Source organism: Apteryx mantelli, chromosome 6, assembly GCF_036417845.1.
Source record: "Apteryx mantelli isolate bAptMan1 chromosome 6, bAptMan1.hap1, whole genome shotgun sequence".
Taxonomy (NCBI): Eukaryota; Metazoa; Chordata; class Aves; order Apterygiformes; family Apterygidae; genus Apteryx; species Apteryx mantelli.
In genome coordinates this window covers 41,474,393-41,493,664 of record NC_089983.1, presented here as the reverse complement: position 1 = coordinate 41,493,664, position 19,272 = coordinate 41,474,393, and the positions used below count along the sequence as shown (strand labels likewise).

The 19,272-nt window shown below is 38.1% G+C and overlaps 1 long non-coding RNA gene across 1 annotated transcript; it reads right to left on the bottom strand.

The window, feature by feature from the left end:
* Positions 1 to 2,030: 2,030 nt before the first annotated feature.
* Positions 2,031 to 3,936, bottom strand: LOC106498450 (uncharacterized). Its single transcript, XR_001294973.2, has 3 exons — positions 3,706 to 3,936; positions 2,472 to 2,622; positions 2,031 to 2,108 (listed from the first exon to the last, which is right to left on the bottom strand). It is a non-coding gene; the product is annotated as an uncharacterized lncRNA (long non-coding RNA).
* Positions 3,937 to 19,272: the final 15,336 nt, after the last annotated feature.

Sequence of the window (19,272 nt, the reverse complement as noted above, 5' to 3'; positions counted from 1 at the left end):
ATGATCAAACAGAACACTCCTGCAGCAACAAAAATATGAAAAGCTATCATCCTAATTTACATTTTGTTGCCATAAAAAAGCCCACCTCTAAACAAAACCGTTACTGGTTTATGCCAGAAGACAACTGAATAATTTGTAATTCACTGGCAAAATGTATTTTTCATTTCTTCATTCACCCATGAATGATTAAACAAAGCACTCTTGGCATTTTCCAGATACCAGTTTGCTTTGCACTTTCCTGGGATGTTCTGCGTGTGGTGAAATCCTTATGAAAAACCACATGGCCATTAAATATTGGGGCAAATCCAGTAGTGTGATAAGCAGGTGAATCATAATGCTTCCATCTCACAGTACTTTCTCAGTCGGTGTTTAAAAGTTCTGAGAGATATAGGATTAACACAGACGTCTTAAATCCCTAAATCCAGACAACCACATGATATAATCCTTTTTACAAACAGCTCAAGCAGTTTCTTAAAAGTAGTGCTTCTTTGCTTTTACTACAAGGAAGGTTGTGACAGAGCCTTGCTGCTTTAATGTTAAGGCATCTTTTACTAATTTCCAGATTAAATATAGTATGAAAATTAAAAATATTTTGTTCATTTGCCACCATAAGATTTTTAGCTTAATTAGTTAGTTAGTTTTTTTTTTTTTTTAATGTTTATGCCAGACGTCTCTCTAGGCAAAAAGCATATCCTCTTTCAGCCTGAATTTGCCTGTTAAACGTGTGGAGATCTTTTGGTCTTTCATTTTCAAATATATGTCACTCATTCCTCAGATCATCTAATATCTTTCTGTAGAATTTCCCATGTAAAGTCATCTTGATACTTTGTGTTACAGAGGACATATCTCCAGTGCTTCTTTGTCACTTCACCTGGTAAGTAACACAGTGATGGCTGATGAAGTTTAGCTTCAGAGTCATCCTGTAATCCGCTAATACAGCAGGCCTTCCTCTAGCTCATGTTCCCAGATCTTTATCGCTCTTTGTCATTTCCAGCTGACAAGTCTCATTTTATGGAAATGCGTACTGTTTGTCACTGTGTGCTTGAACTGCACTTTAATCCCCAAATCTATGATCTCCTGCCTCAAAGTTGGGCCAGTTTTTATAGTCACCATGGTAGACTGATCATTATCAGGACTGAAGATGCCTTCCACCCTTGTGTCATCAGCAAATGTAAATATGTGTAAAGTAAATCCACGTTGATGACACATTATTCTTTCTATTCCTTTTATTTTTCTACTAACTTTCATATTCTCCAGCATAATTTTTTTAAATCATCATTGAGGATCACACCAAATGCTCCATGAAGTTCAGATGCAGATGAGTTACTGCATTTCTTTTAGACAGTTAACTTAATGAAAAAAGATTTCAATAGTTAACATAATGAAAAAAGATTTCAGTTAGGCTGGCTGTATCTCTTTCCATCTAGTCTTACTGTCTTTTGTTCTGTTTGCCATTTACCTTCACCTTTTTAATTATTCTTTCAGACTAGTGGATCAAAGTTAGACTAATAGACTGAGGTCATAAGCGATTTCCTGAACCACTTCCCTTACTCATCCCTTTTCTTAAATCTAGGTACTGGTTTTGCTGTTTTTTGACTCCTACAGTGTCATTCATGTTGTATTACATTTACTATACAGACATAATAGCCAATCCATGCTCCCCTGTGCCAATTCTTTCAGACTTTTAGTCCTAGAGCAGCACAGAAATAAGCATATTGTTCTCATTCTGTAGATGTCACTCAGTTAAGGGTATCTTTTTTTACATTTACTGTTGTCTGCTTTGCCTCTTGTGTCGTTTAAGTCTCAATGTAGCGAAGTATTTCAGTACAAACCTTAAGCAAAATCCACTGAATTCAGTAGTAGTACTCAGACGTCTGTAGGTTAATGAGGCTTAAGTACTTTTCTGGACTGGGGCCTTAAAGAATTCACAAGTTATTGATCATTTTCTGTAGCCTAGCTGTTGATACCACTCTCTGTATCCTGAACATACCTTGTAAATGCTATTATGCCTATGCCCATTTCTTCCTCAGCTCAGACATTCCTTTTGCCTCAAGTTCTTCAGCTTCTCGGTCCAGCTGGCGGAAATAGCAACATTCTTAGCCCATGGTCTGACAACAGAAAAGAAAAATAAATTATTTTCAGTCAGGTCTTCAACTGTTGCAAGTTCTATGTAGATTTGATCCCAGAAGTGTGCTTTTATATTACATTATGTGACTACATGGCTTATAGACATACTAGCAAAATAGAACATAATTAATAAATGGTGAAGACCAAAAATTCTTTGGACTGATACAAGAAGGAATTTAAACAAACACATGCACAACTGCATATTTAAAGAATACAAAGTATACCAACATGTATATTTAGTTACAAACCTGGTTAATATGATGTGAAACAAGCCATAACTTTGATGAGTTAAAAATAAGAAAAACATTTTTACAGAACTATCCATCCATTCAAAGATGTTTTACCATTTTCTTTATGCATCCACCTGAAGACGATGTTTCACTGTTTCCTTTGTGATTTATTTCTTTGAATCTTGTCTGATTAAAGACTGTAAGATTTATTTCTTCAATATTATATTCCTCATAGAATTTTAATTGTAGAACAGCAGGATAAGAGCTGGAGCAGAATAAAAACATATTGATTTAATTCAATTTTTATACCCATTTCAAGTTATTTTACCTTTGGGGGTAAGTATGTTTGAGGATGGTGAGGGGAATATAAGCTATAAATTCTACCTGATTGATCAGTAATAAAAATAAATGATCTCATTTAAAAATTTACAATTAAGCAATGAAAAATTGAAAGGCCATATTAGTTTGACAATAGGTACCATGGGGCATATATAAAAGGGAGTAGTGACAGAGCAGCAAAAACTAATTTTAGTCAAAGAACATTCTCCATTATCTATAGAAAATATGGCTTTTTGGGCATACTTTTAGACTCAACTTCTTGCAAATGGAGCTTTGAAATCAATGAATATTACCAACAGAGGTCTTTTCTAATAATGCACTTGTAACAAGTTGGAGAAGTCCAAGGGTTTGCTTGTCCGGATAGAGATATTTACAGTAATCATTTTTTGATACAAAAAAAAAAAAACCTTAATGGTTTAATTTGAATTTGTGACAAATCCCTTTCATACCAGAATAGAAGATACCCTAAAGGGTAGCATATCATGGAGGGCAAATCATTAAGGAAGGTATTCTGGAACGAATTGCAGCGATCTAGAAGTCTTAGGGTTTCTTGCCTTCTTTCCATGTGCCCACTTCAGCAGATTTATTTTTGGCTGAAGTTTATTATAAATATCACTACATATATTTATTACTGAAGCATTTGGAATCCTCAGAAATGGACTGGGACCATGGTCTGTTTGATGACATATGGAACTGATTAAAAAGCTGGAGCACAACGAAAGAAGTGCTTAATTGGCTTGCCAGCTATACCACAACTGCAGCCCAGCTACTTTTGTCTTTGGCTTCTCAGCAAAGCAGCACCTCAGAGAGGAATCCAAGGGATGTTAGTGCCTGCTGGAGTGAGCTGTGGTGCTGAAGATGTCAGGGAAATGCTACAGGGCGATCTGAGCTGGAGCCATCAGATCCAGATCCATGTCTTCCCACCAGAAGGAGGGGACAGCTTCCACCCCAGACAGGGCATGATGAATAAAAGGACAACATCTTGCAAAGTCTTTGAAAGCAAACTTACATTTGAAGTTATAGGGATGGGGGGAGCCAGCCGGGTCAAGCTTGCAGAGTGGGGATGTACCATTAAGATGACCATTAGCAAGTTTCCTTTTGGTTTTGCATAACTAAGATAATACAAAGGTTTCTCTTCCAAGTGAGGGTGGGCTCATATGAGCAAATAAGTCAGAAAGCAGTGTCTTGTTTATTGGTCAGCCCTACTGCATATTATTGCATTCTCAAAATCACATGACAAGTAAATTCAGGAAGAGAATTAATAAGAGACTCAAACATTGACCTGGGGCACTCCATTATGTATCTCTTAATAGGCAGCTGAAAAGTTAAAAGGGTATTTTAATTCCTTTTTCACGTATTGAATTATACTATAATTGGTTTATGTATATATGTGTATATATATATTTACACTTACATGTTTGAGTGGCGGATCTTGCATTTTAAGTCACGCCTTGGCAAAAGGGAACGTATAGGACTGCCAGATATCTAGACATATGAGATTTAGTGTTTCTGATGTATCTGTTAAATAGTTTTTATTCTCAAGGTGAACAAACCCTTTCCATCTCTTCTTATTTTAGACAAGAGAATCACTTGATAGATCACTATTGTTTCCACAGTCTTCCTCTTTATGGGTAAACTATTAGTGCTAGATGAAATGGATTATGGAAAGAATGCCAACTTCCCACTACTCTGCTTAAAATATGCCCCTACTAGAAAGTTGATGCTTTTTAAAATCCCCTTTTCCTTCTAATTTAACTCAAAACAAATAAAAAGACAAGATTCTGGCTGACCAGGAAGTTGAAATGGGAAAAAAACAGGGACAAAAAATGATTAATTCTTGCAAAGCAACAAGTACTTGTCTGAATAGCTTAACTAAGAATCACAGACTTCATGTTTCTGTGGAGAAGGAAGAGTAGAATCAATACATTTTAAATACTGTTACTTAAAACAAAATTGAGGGTGTTAAGCAGTATGGCTACATTATCCATCTTTTCTGGCATTTTGCATGGGAATTTCATATCTACTCCTCATAGCATGTCTTTCAAAGAACCCTTTTCCCACTGCCATCTTCTCTGACAAGTGAACTTCAGTATATCATTAGAATAATTATGCTTTCATTGCTATGCGCAATAGATGATTGCTTTTAATGACTAGATTACATTTCTAGTCTAATACCTAGGAAAATAAGAACTATATTGAGAAGCTTTTAAAAAAAGTTTAAAGTCTCATAACCAACTCAAACTGCAAAGTGTTATTTAAGGAATGACACTTAGTAACTGAATATACTTACAGATGCCCAGAAGCCTTGGACATAATTATGCATCTTCATACTGGGGCTTAGAAAACATTAAGTCAAAATTATTATAAACATGTAATATGATTAATTTGATACAGCAGTTTGAAACATTGCTTAACTGTCATATCCTGGATGAAGCTACTGCTTTTGTTGAGTACTTACATTCCTACTGCAATAATCCACTGTGAGCCAATAATGAAAGACAACCTGCAGAAGTAAATATGGAAATTATATTGTCTGAGGAAAACCTGCCATACTCAATACAGTGATGACCAACAGGAATTCTAATGAAGAAAAAGCTAATTCTGCTTTCTTTTTATAAAAGCGGCTAGGCAAAGATGACAATGGACTTTGGTTTAGTGAGGCATAAAGCATATGGGTAAATCATCCTGTAGCGCAAATTGATAGATGGCCATGTGAGGCCCCTAGCAGGGGTTACTGAGGTCTGCAGTAACTTTAGGATGCTGTGGAGTAAATTTAATCCACGTGTAACTTCAGTGAAGTTGTGGTTGGCTACCAGGGAGATTAGGTCCTGCTGTGAACTTTTAGCTAGGTTATGCTTATGCTGCAGTCTCTCCCTGTTTGTGCTCCAAGCTGGCCAGCCCCAAATTAGCTCCATTTCGGAAATCATTAGGACTCACCATGCTTAAGTGAATGTACCTGTGCTTCAGGGGTGGCTCAGACGTGTGTCACAGACGTGCTCCTCCAAGCACACAGAACACAGGTATTTGATTTTGTATCTTGTTACTCACCCAGAAGCAGCTGCTTGACGTCCTGCCAGTGGGAACCCAGCCTGCTGCTGCATTAGCCCTCTTTCACCTGAGTCTCTCTTTCAACAAGTCACTTTGATTTTCTTCCTCTGCTTCTGAAACACACTCAGTTTAGCCTCATGACAGAAGAAATTGTATTGACTGGATGTAAAAAGGTCCTCAACAATTGCATGGCTTATTCCATAAAGATAAAAGTACAGTCTGTTCTTTCTGGTGCATCCTTGCTTTCATCTACAAAGTGCTGAAAAACTGAGCCCCTACCCAGCAAAATATTTCAATGTGTTTTAAGCCAAGCTCCTGGTGTGCTAGGAATCCTTGGGACAGAGAGACAAAAAGTTAAGCTTATTCATGGTAATATCATTCATTTTCACTGTCCCTGCAGTCTCAAATGGGAATTAATCAGTTCTTTTTTCTTGATTGTATATCATATGCACAGGAAAAACATTTTGTCAAGCGAGGCAGCTGAGAGCTTGAAGGCAGTATTGCAAATAAGGCTGCACATGCATCATGTTTAAAATGCTAGTATTTTTAATCAAAGGTGTTTGAGCTTAATTCTCAAGAAAATGAAATTAAACTTTTCTCCCACCATCACTGATCAGTTTAAGAACAAGACGAGCCATGAATGACTCTTTCAGGGCTTTTTCCTTTTCATCAGATCAAACAGTTAAACTTGGGCTCTGGAGCTCCACTTAAGTCTCTAGTATGGAGAGCCACTTGCTACATCCAGTATCTTTCTAGAGTTCTCATTAAGTTCGTGTTTTCCATGTAGGTGCAAAGGTCTACGCTAGTGAAGGCTGATGGAAGTTCAGAGACTTGCTAACATACCTCGGTGCCATGTTAACCAATGCCCCAGAAGGCGGTGCTGTTCATCTGGAATTTGTCATCACTGGATGTACATGAGCAAAGAGACAGCAGTCGCTCGGAGGATTGCCCCCAGCATGCTGGTCTGTCACCTGAACTCCCTCCGCTCTATCCAAAGCCGTGCAGGTATGCAGAAAACCACCCCCAAGCTGGGCTTGTCATTATTTGTTCTGCTCCTCCTCTACTGAGGAGCTATCTAAGATGCATTCTGCACTCTATGTTCATCATACACTCTGCATATTACTTTCGTGATTGTTCTCTTATATTATTCTTTTATAAAAGCTCTTGTTTTCTTATTAAGGATCTAACCTTCCTCTTGCATCTTTTATTGCTTTCCCAAATCTTTAAACCTATCTTTCTTTCTTTCTATCTATCTGTCTGTCTGTCTGTCTGTCCCTTTTGCCTATTACATAGAACAACAAGGTGGACATTTCTTGGACATTACTTCTACAAATACACACAATAATTCATGAGTGCTAGTTTTTGCAAGAATGAGATTACTGCTAGAGACAATTATATGAACAAAATCCACCACAAACTATGTGCAAAGTAAACAGTCATTTCACAGAAATGACTGTCTCTTGTCTTCGTCAAGATGCTTGAGTAGGAAACATAAATCCACCTGGGGTGGTATAATTTCATAGCTGAGAAATTAGTGTGCCACATTTCATTAGGTCCTATGGTTACTTCACTCCAGAATATTTTCTTTCCTTCATTACATCTGCGACTTGCAGTTGGAAATCCAAAATGGATCAATCTGACGTGCCACTGCAGTGCAATATGTTCTGACAAACCGCTTAATAAATGCCAGTGAAGAAGTGACATACACCCTGCTTCTAAATAGCCTTTTGCCAGACACCAACAAAACTATCTGCATCTGTCTGATAGCAGGAAACCATAATGATTTTCTCGTCATGTAGCTTGTGAACACGCAGTGAAATCTTTTCTTTCACCAAGCTGAAGATGGCTGCTTGTATGTTGATGAATAACTCTTGTGTTATTAGCCAAAGATATTGACTTGTCCAGTCCCTGAATACCACTAACTGTAAACACTGTATGTTTTCAGTGGATTCCAATAATTGCATAGAACAAGGTGTCACTCTCTCTGGCTATATATACACTAATAACCCTCCTTAGTGAACACAGGAGCGAGCTTTAGTTTTCTTTGCACATCTGAATGCACGTTCCCATTGTATTCTCATGTAAATTCTCACAGTATATGGATGGGACAAAGAACTATTGAGTGGGAAGAGGAGGATGCAATGAAAGAAACAGAAGAAACTCTGGAAGTTAATCTCAGAGGTAATATTTCAGCAATTAGCTCAAAAGAATATTGCAGAGTGCTGGCAGCTTTTTGTAAAGATTTCTTGTAGGTTTTGCTCATCAGCTATAAAGAAATGGTATTCAGAAAGGTTTGCTATTATTTTTAAATAAATTACCAAGGAGTCTTCATGGTAAATTATTCAAGCTTTCGTAATATCCTCTATCACAAAACATGCACACTAAGTATCCCAGAAATGCTTTTGTTCAATGTGTCAGTCCAGGAGGGGCTTTACTGAGGTTGCACCAGCTGATTTTGTTCCAGCCTAATTATTCAAAAATCTTCACTGGGAATCAGTGATACCTTTCTTTTAGCATTTTGTTACTGTTTTGAAGCACCAAAATGATGGATGTCATGGCGATATTTCAGTATGACATTTTAAGCACTATCCTTTGTGTGCATGTACACAAGTTTCCTCACTTCTTCCCTGAGATCTGAAAATACAGGTAAGAACGTTATTAAAAAGCTGAGTATAGAACATCTTATTTTGAGGAGTGATTCCATCTTTGAACCTGAAGGGTTCATATTTCATGTTCTATCTTTGGATTGATTATATGATGTTTGCTTAGCTATATAGCTCACGGCATTTACACTGTGCTTCCTTTGAAGCACGGCAGTCCCCATAATGGTTTACCTTTTATTCTTTACTTCATGTCAGGTGCATGCTCCCATGCTGCAGGACTAACCTCCTTCCGATCAGGAAGCAGAGTGAGAGGGAAGTATGAGGCTACGTCCCTCACTACAAGCTTGCAGGGAGCTGGAAAAGGTCAAAGCATAGGTAGTTAATATGAATAAAATGACTCCACACTGATTACTCCATAGAAGGCTGAGTGTGCAAGCTGAGGCATTACTGCAGATCTACAACTAGAGTTTATGGGTGATATTGATAAATAAAGGTTGCGAGACAGTCCTGCCTGCACCGGGACCTATATGTTGCAAGTATATCAAAATATTTCATTTCCTTAATACAAAGATAAATGAGTAGTGAGAAATAGACTTATAAAGTGTTTGGATTGTGCTGTGAGGCATTTATTGCAGCATCATAATCGTGCTGATAAGTGAAATAGAGCAGAATATAATTATGAAGGTGTTATTTGCGTCTATAGCCCCCGTATGCTACATGCTGTTCTTTGAAATATTAACAGTTATCTGCTGCTAAAGCTTTTAAACAATTTGAAAATTTGCAGGAACAAAAACACACACTCTGCTTTCTCCTTCATGGAGATATTTTATATATGTTATTTGCTGTTTTCCTTACTCTAACATAAGCTATTTGCACTTAAAGTACTTTCCACTCACCAGGTATGGGAACCATAACTGATAGGTAAATCTTGAAAGGTTCCATTCAAACCAATAAAGTCCAGGTACTAATCAAATTTTGCATAAAACACCTAAAAATCTCTTTGGATCTGTTCATCCATCGGAGCTGGAAATCTTGCTGGGTTGAACGTATATGCCCTATTGCAGATTTCCCTGTGCAAGCTCAGGACACAGTGGCCACTGGTAGCATAGAGGCAGCAGCAGTTTTCTTAATGGAGCTAAAGCGGAGCACTTCACGTCTCCTTTTCAGCTAACACAGCAGACTAGATATAGCAATGGTTGCTTCTGATACACACAATGCGAAACACTGACTTGGTGTTGGAGGCATGTGAGACTGATGCCCCAAACACCCAGCTGATGGCTTAAAATCAGCTGAGACAAACGCCGGGTGTATGTACACATCCCTGAGAGAACACATCTGCAACGCTGGCAGTTGATAGACACAGAGTTGGCTGAATAGTGAGTCAGAAAGGAGCAAAGAAGGGAGCAATATCTACAGCCAAGTGAAATAGCATTTTATTTCTTCTCAGAAGAGATCTATCTTCTGATCTCACATACTTTTATGTTCCTATTGTCTTCTCTGTATATACACACGCACACGCATGCGCGCACATACACACACACGCACACACACGTGTCTCCCTTCAATGATACAGGGTTGAATGCTTGTGAGTTTGAACTTATTACATAATTTTGGAAATTTTTCTTTAGGTACCAATCTCTGTGCATCGCACATCAGTCAAGTCAGAATTTATGACAAACTGAGGTCTGCTTGTGACGCTTTAGTAATGTTTGCAATATGCTTCAAACTCTTCAGATGAGAACAGAAACTGTTAATAATTCCCCATTATACAGTCCCCATTTGACAAGTCAGCTGAGAAGGTCTCCATCTGGCAACAGCCCAGCAATTAAAGCCTCACATGTATCGTCCACGTTTATTTAAAATCAAACCCTCTCTTCTGCTGCAATATGGGTAATTAGAGTACCTGGATAGTCCATTATATGGAAACAACTTTCTCTACAGAAATATCTCTTCCAAGGTGTTACTTCCCCAGAACTAATATGTCTTTTTTTCCTTTTTTTAGTATCAATAATCTATTCATTAAGTTCAGAAGGTGATGAATGCAGCTAACTCATCGCTACCCATTCCCTGCTTCATTTCTTTCTCTCACATACACAGGGATCTTTTCCAATCAACACCTCTTCTATTTTCTCAGCTATACTGTTGTTACCCTGCTGTCAGGCTTGAGTACCTAGTCCAAAAGGGATCTGAGAATATAATAATGTTTCATATTCTGCGCGGGAGAGAAGGAAGCAAGTCTGGTTTACCTGCCTAAGCTTTGAAGTAATTAGAGGCCTAGTCTAACAGAATTAAGCAAGGACTGAACCCAGGATCCCAAGATCCTTGTATTTCCTAGATGAGGCTGAAGAGGGAATTACCACCTTCTTTCTTTTTTCACTCTCTCGTTTTCTCTGAAGTACTTCTCCCTCCTCCGTAAAGAACTTGTTTTTATTTGACATGCCCTTTATAAATGTTCCTTAGGGACTCGCAGCTGAAATTGTCTGGTGGTTTAGACAGCTTTTTCCTGTCGTGATATTTAACCTTCTTCCTTGCCTACTTTGGTAGCAAAGCTGTTATTTTCAGATCATCAGACAAGCTTTTGTTTTGTCTTTTTTTGGAGAGCCATGTTCCAGCCTTTGTAATTAATTATGGGCATAACTCCAGTTCCAGTTCAGCCACATTCCATTATACCTTACGTTTGGCTCCTAATAACTTTGTTTACAAAAATTGATTTGCCTTGATAATGTCCCAGGTTTATTTCTAAGACAAAGGGCATCACATTTTAAAGAGCATTCTGAGAAAAAAAGAGCTGAAAAGTTCCTCCACTGTTAATAAGTATCTGTATTTAAATTGGGCAACTGCAGTTCTACTGCTTTTACAAAGCTTGTGAGTTTGCATAGAGTTTGAATAATCAAATGTAAAAAAAAAGGACCTATTTTAGAATACTAGACATTTGCTGTGAGATGAAAGAAGGACATGCTATTTTTAAGTTTAAATTTCTTTACAGGTACCTGTAAACAGCTGCTGGATTAAAGCACTTCAAACTTTTGGCTTCGTGGTAGGCAGGACTCCATACACAGGAAATTGCTGTGTGCAAAGTCGATACGGCAAAACAGGCTTTCAGGGTAAGAAACAATTTTTTTCTCATACAGAATAGGCTGGGAAACATGCCTGGACTGGTATTTGCAAAGCTCACGTTTTGCGCTGTTTAATCCAAAAGGCCTGGTACAAAATAAATGTGGGTCAGTTTACAGGTCATAGGCTGAGATTAAGCAACACTGAAGATGCCAAGTTCGTGTTACTTTTTTTCTAGACTACTGAATGTAATGTTGTATCTGCATGCCTGGATTCAAAAGTTTGATGATCTATGAGGATCTTCATAGAGATTTTAAAAATGTATTGCCATTTATAAAATATAAGCAACAAACTGTAAATTTCCATGGTATACATACTTTTAGCCTTGATGTTAGGCAGTGAAGGTGGCAAAATCACCTTTTAAAGTAGAGATACAGCTCTCTTATCAACATCCCTCCCTTTTCGCCAAAATTGGTCCTCTTCATTTGCTTGACTATTTGCTGAAATGTGGGCACAGTCTAGTCAAGCACAGAGACTTGCCTGAGAAGCAGACAGTCCTGATCATGGACTGACACTATTAACCACTAAGCGCCGATTCAAACAAGAAGGAAAAAACAAGTGCATAAAGGCAATTCTGATGAGTGCAAGAGGAATATGAAAAAATATTTCTGCTGGAAACCAAGCTTCCTTCCGTGTGTGTGTGTGTGTGTGTGTGTGTGTAAAAGATGCTTGTTTCTTGTAAAAACAACAAAAAAAAGCTTTCTGTGTTGATGTCAGGACCATTTTTGAAAGTTATGGAAAATATATAATTTCACTGTGTCCTATTTCTTGAGTTAGTGCTGCGTAATAGCTGTAGAAATGTAATTTTCATTTTGATATCTGTTTCCTTAAAAATGTGTCCAACCACCTAAGTAGCAATATTTGCACTAAATGATGGACATTTAAGATCGTAATGTTAACAGAATATCGTAAGATATTGTATCAGAAGGGGAAGAACAGTAAAATAATATTGATTCTTTTAACAAATCAATTTAAATAGAATTTCTAGAAATATAAAACTGCCAACATTTTTACATAATATATTTATTTTAACAACCAATATAGTTATGACATGGCACAGTAGAATTTCTGTGGGAAAAAGTATTCCATTAGCTAAGATTAAAACTGTATTATTATTATTATTATTATTATTATTACTACTACTACTTTTATTATTATTAATGATTATTATCTGACATTGGAGATGGATGGCCAAAAGAGGCCAGACAAAAATCTCTAAGAACTCAACTAGAAAGCTCCTTAAAAAAAAGAGGGAGAGTGAGAGGGAGAAAGAAGAAAAAGAAAATATCTTTTGTTTATGACTAGATTCTTTACAGAAAAAATTAGTTTGATAAAAAAGTCCTGACCAACTGAACGAGAGAAAGGTTAAAAAAGTCTATATTCTAGCCACATGCATTAAATTTGGGGGGCTTGCAGTGACCTCAAACTATTGGACTGGATTTCAAATGTTATAAAATAGAAAAAGAGGACAATTTTCACAATTTTTTCTTCTTTCCTCTTTTGTAACTGGAATCCAGTTCCTCTTCCATCCCCAATCCAGGCCCATCTGTAGGATACCAATTCTTTATTTACCCCATGGAAAGGGGTGGCTTGATTTTCAGGAGCTTCCCAAAGATTGTCCTCAATGGCAAAGAGCAGGTGCCTGCACTTTTGGCCCCTTCCTTACACGCCTGAACTAAAGGGTTCAATCTATGATTCCTGAGCTTCATTCCATTTGCGAGCTGACCAAACAGCTCCCACGTGCAGCGCAGGCCACACGATGTGCCAGAGCTGGGTCTGCATGGCAGCCGTCGGGAAATCTAGCTCCGTGGCTGTAGGAAGAAGCAAGTCCCTGGATCACTGAGGCTGGTTATGCCATGGGGGCTCGAGAGCTCGCCTGCCTTGCCTGCAGCAAGAGCTCTCTCGGGAAACCACTGTCATCTTCGGGATGGGATTTAACCCCAGAAATCCCCCTTCTTTCAGCTCTCCCATATATGCAGCATGCGTCTTGACCATACGGAGATTTGAGTTTGTGGCTCATAGGATATCCACGATTTAATGGATTTTTGGGGGGCAAGTTAGCTCGCATTTGTAAATGGAAAAGCTTGGGGGCTTCTTCCTTTGAGAGGGTCATTTTCATCTTGAAACCTCAAGCTATTTAAAAGGGTTAAAACACTCTTTTGTCTTATTTTTTTCAGTTCTCCATGTTATGCTGTGAAAGACCTACAAAGGAAATTAATAACATATAAAAATAAAAATGATCCAGTGTCTGATCCCAGTCTTTCACCTACGAATGACCCTGCAGTAGGGGTAATCTGTGATGGATTATTTGTGTGGTGAGTCATGCAGAACCTGTCAGCAAAGGTCTAGGACTGACTTAAATTTTCTTTGCCAATTTTCAAAATTACTTATAAAAAGGCAAGGAAGGGATAGTAGATACAGTGCAAAGCATTTTGTGTATACATATATAGATGGTATATACAAATACAATACATGGTAATTGAAGCAGTTTGTAATTTGCATTGCAATGTTCTGCATAAACTGTTCTGCACATAATATTTTTTTTCCTGACAACCAGACTACTAAATGAAGAATGGCTTGGAGTTACTGAAGCCAACTGAAACTATGATATCTAAAACAGCACAACACAGCAGTGCCCACAAAATGCAAGCAGACCTGTTTAAACTACAATAGTAAACTGGCAATTACTATTGTCAAAGTTTGCTAATCCTTACTTATGCTGAGAAGTACCTTTTTCTGTGAAAAGTCACATTGGATTTAAACAGGAACTTTTGCAGAGCAAGAAGACAGAACCAGTCTTAAATTAGTCCAGTGATGAGAAAATTAATAGAGAGGGGTGAAAACCACGTAGGAAAGCATAGAGGCAATAGACAGGGAGATATCTGCAAGGTAGCCGACGTGTAAAGATATACTCAGAGCCCATTTACAGCAGTAACTAAAACCATGCTACATACAACTCAAAACAGGGTTAGAAAAGCTGTCTTTGTAAAGATTTCACAGTCTGAGTGCATAAAAGCAAAAATAATGGAGATCTTTAGCTGCTGAGGAACATGACTTATGGCACAGAAAGAGGAAACGGATCACAGGCTCAGATATCAAAGAGCCTCCGCGAGGGAAGAGTCCTGTGAGTCCTCCCAGCAGGAAAGGGAATTACTGTTAGCACTGAGACCTGTAATATTTTCCTTTTCTTTTTGCTTCAAGAAAAAAATAATCAGCAAAATTCTGATGGAAGAATCTTTAAAGGAGAAAGAAAGCAAAGTGAGTTTCAAACCCCACAGCTTTAAGTTGTGGTGGTGGAAGTCAAAACAAAGACATCAACCTTACCCATACACTTCTGACTTATAAACTAAACAAATTTGACCTGCCACTGCTAGGAAGGAATAAATAAAGCGACCCATGAGATTAGCCTCAGGGTCATTTCTAGGACCTTACCTGATCTTTACCTGAAAAACAGTGAGTGCTTTAATCCTGAATGAGTTTCTTTTCCATAGCAGAACAGATGGAAATATTAGCTCTAGTTGTATTATTTAATAAGATTTTTGTCTCCATTTCTATTAAAATGGTAATGCTTTTACTTCTTTTAAATATTAAAGCTCTATTATTAAGGAAAAATATTTAACCAGGTCTTAGTAATTGACAAGCATATTATTTGAATTTGCCATGGCAACAGCGAACTTTCATAACCTATTTTGCTCTTACATTTGTGTGTGTATATGAAGCCACTGGAGTATTGTCAAAGCTCTTCCCAGTACAAATATCCTTCCTTTTTTACTACGGAGATACAACTAAATAGAACATTTTCAGAAAGTGAAAAGAATGAAAACAAGGGATGATAAATCTGGGAAAGGTAGACTGCTGAGAAACAGAAACATTGCCATTAGCTTTGGAATGCTTTTCACCATTATTAACATATCTCATGATGGTAAGTTGTTGAGATAGATGAGAATATTTTTTGTACAGTGCTAAAAACCCACTATTCAACAACCCTCCAGTCTCTGTGTGTACAATCTGGTCTGAGCTTCTGGGAAACTATCAAGAGGACAGTGAAGTGAAAGAAAAGACTCCTACTGTCTATAGAGATTTAGAGCGAGCAGTAAGAAAGCTTTTATTAACTCACAGGGATTAAAAAATACATGCACACAGCTCCTTATAATTGCAAGAATAATAATATTGCAAGAACAAGAAAAATATTTAAGGTTCCTGAGGGTTGTAACTTTGCAAAAATTAGTATCTCCTGGAAAGATATCTTTGGTGACTGAAAGAGTAGGTTCAGCTATCTGAAAGGCTGTGCTGTGCTTAATGCTAAACTACACCCAAATGTAATCCAAGAGGTAAAATTAATTCAGGCTTGCTTCATTTCACCACTATGCATCTTTCCCCCTCCTTCTTCAGAATCAAATGCCATTGACTTGCAAAGGAACTAGAGCAGGTTTTTAGTTTTTGCTGTCTGTGACACTGTGCATCCTGATTACTCAGCACAATGCTCTAATCCCCAGTCTCTGAGGAGAGTAGAAAACCGTGAGATCATCTGTCAACCTGAAATCACTTTGCATCGAAAAAAGACCTGAATAAAGGTCTTTTCCCTAATTTTACAATGACTATCTATGAAGTTTTGTTCTCTTTTTCCTTTTAAATGTTCTCCTCCCCCACTGCACAATCCCCAGAAACTGGCTGTGGCATCATGGATCCCACAAGTGCTGGGATCAGTTAACTAAATGTACAGGGAAATCAGTGAAAACAAAATACCCTCACAAATGAACAAAACGGCTAGCACGTCAGGGAGAAACAGCACTTCTCCTTTGCTCTGTCTTTCTTCTTACAGGCCCAGCTTGTAGGAGCAATAGGTATGAACTATTCAAATGAGGATATGAGTTTTAAGAAGACAGAGTATCTTTAACTTTCATCAATTTCCTGACTGTGCTCAGGATTTTTCCTTATGTATAGAAAAAACAACATCATTTATCCTTGACTGAGAATCACTGATATATCTTAATAATGAAATTAGCTGTCCACTACATTACAATGACTTACTTTCTGTAACTTGCCATTAATATGCTTCTACCTGAACAGTGCAAAGTGTGAGTTAAATTGTCCAGGGAAATACGATGAACCTATTCTTTGATTCCATTGAAAAGCAGACAGTTATATTCTCTTTGCTCATAATAATCTTCATCCCTCCATTCCCAACAACTTTGCTTTAACTTCCCTAAGTTTTCTTTTTAATTCATGGAAAAGGCAGCATATAATTTGACCTTCAGTACCAGTGTTGTATGAAGTTGTCTTCCTCTCTGCCTTGCAAAGAAAGAGTTAAGACTACACTGAGGATTCAGCTGAAACTCACCAAAAAAGCAATAGTGTGATAATGCTCCAAATCTATTTTTAATGCATTGCCTAGTCCAAAGCATATCTCCAGCATAGCTCTGGTACTGTACCCTTATAGATTTCGGTGCTTCAAAGAGTTTCCCTCTTTTATGAATCAGGCCCTCTGTATCACAGTGTCTTGCTATACTATCAACCTCTCTGAGCGATGCTGTGTTTATTAAACGGTAAAACTCCACACAACCTTTAAGGATTAAGAAAGAGTCTGTATTGGTTTAAAATCAACTTTGGCAAACCGTTTGTTATTGTCTGACAAAGCACAGATAAACTTTGCAGCTTCTTATAGCTGGTCTCCTTCCTCATAAAAGACAACCGCTCAAGTCATTTAAATGGGAAACCGTTCTCACATCTGTGATTTTACTAGCTGTCTGCCTGTTCACTGAAACCAAGGAAAGAATATTTCATGGTAAACAGCAAGATGCAAACATTCAAAATGCATAAATATGTTCTTTGAATAACACAACCTATATGGATGATGTTTTATGCATCATGCTTTTTCCTATCTCTTTCTCTTCAAACTATTATTTGTTAGCCATTTGTACAGATCTGAGGCATTAGACTCTCTTTATGTGATATTTTTATGTGCATTGCTAAGTGGTCTGGCTGGAAAACAAGATTATGTGGTCTGTATTGCATTTTTGGGACTGTCCTTATAGAAGTAAATTCAGCATATTTATGGCATCAGCAAGGGTTTTGGTAACACACTCCAGTACATACAACAGCTAACCTTTCTGCTGTTACCTGGCATCAAACTATTTCTATTCCAAATTTAATAGCTCTCTAGTTTTCATTGATAAGCATTGATATGATTCTGCATATTATTTGTCACCACTGTTTGAGACAACGTTTTACTAGATCTGTTTTCAGGTAATAAATGCAGGTGCCAGACTGCATAAGCATGACTTAGGGCCACAGAGACTTCAAAAGCTTCTGCAAGGGTTCCCAAAGTCATTCCATTCTTGCTTCCTCAAATATGCATTCCTCTGCTAAGTGGACTTATTTTGTAACAGGCACCTATTTATGACACGGCTTAAATAGTCACGCATAAATACTCTGGCTTGCCAGAGCATTGAAGACATACCTCTGGTGGAAATTACCATCAGTGAGTTGTGTGTCAGTCACGCTTTATGGGAGCAGCCTGGGAAACTCACAGATCCAACAAGTGACAGTGAACTGTCACTCAGACCCTGCACAAGGCTTCTCATCAAGGTAGGCAAAGTTGAGCTTTGGTCCCCAAATACTGAGGAGCTGGGTTGTTCCCACTTGAGGAGGGGAAGGAAGGAGTGGAGAAGGAATACAGTCTGAAGGAGAGCTCTGTTTTTTCCTGTTATTGCTGGAAGGATGGTGAAAGTAGTCGTGGAGTCTGCTGTGGCTGGGATAAGCCCGTGCTAGCCCCTACAGCCGCTCCCCCTGGCAGCAGCATCAGTCCACAGCTTGGCTTCTCAGGGCCCTGACAAAATAAGCAGCAGGACCAGGGCCATGTTATTGTCTCAACAAGTCTGTTGCTGCAGACAACTGCTTAGGAGTTTAATTTAGAGAAGAGCTTTGAGATGTCTTTCGTATGTCTTTAGCAGTAGATAAATGATACACAGTTTCCGGATAGCTAACTGAAGGACAGATTGTCCCTTCTACCTAGGTAGTCCTACAGGGGTTTACATCTTACTGCCTGTCAGCAAGCAATTCAATACACTAAGGCTGAAAAGACAGAAAAGGACTGTCCATGCTACAAAAAGAGGGCAGACTGGGTTACAGGTACATCCCGACACATTCTGGCTTTCTCATTATCTTCATGGACATTAGTGTAATCTCCACAGAGCTTGCACTACTACATTTCTTGCTGCAACTTCTACTTAGCAGGACATGTGCCTTTTCCATCCCCTTCTCCTGGTTTTCTGTCCTGCAATGATACTTTTCTCAAGCATGATGATAGGTAACATCACATTTGAATAAATCCACCTATATCATTTTTTATTTCCTGCTTTTTATCTGCTCCTTTTGGAACACAGCACGCAGAGTGGGCACAGTGAACAAACCACCTTTATCAGAGTGAACACTCTCCCATATTAAATCTCTCATTCATTCTGGACTCTACAGGCAGCGTAAAATATGCCTCATGTCAGTGCCGTCACAGCCTGGAGGCACACTGAAAAGCCAGAAAGAGATTGACGTTCTGATAACTGTCTGCTTGTGATAATAGTATAGAAGGAGTGTCAGTCATACTCCTCACATCTTTGCCAGCTAGGGAAGAAACACAGCCTAATCATTTTTATGGATAGCATGAGTATATTGGGCAAAACCCCATCTGATAAGCAAATGTGATGATATCTCTTTCTCTCTCAATACATATTTATAATATTTTATTCTAAATATCCTACTGTTATAATCATTGCAGCATATATAGGTAATTTTCTTCTTAGTATCTCAGGATCATC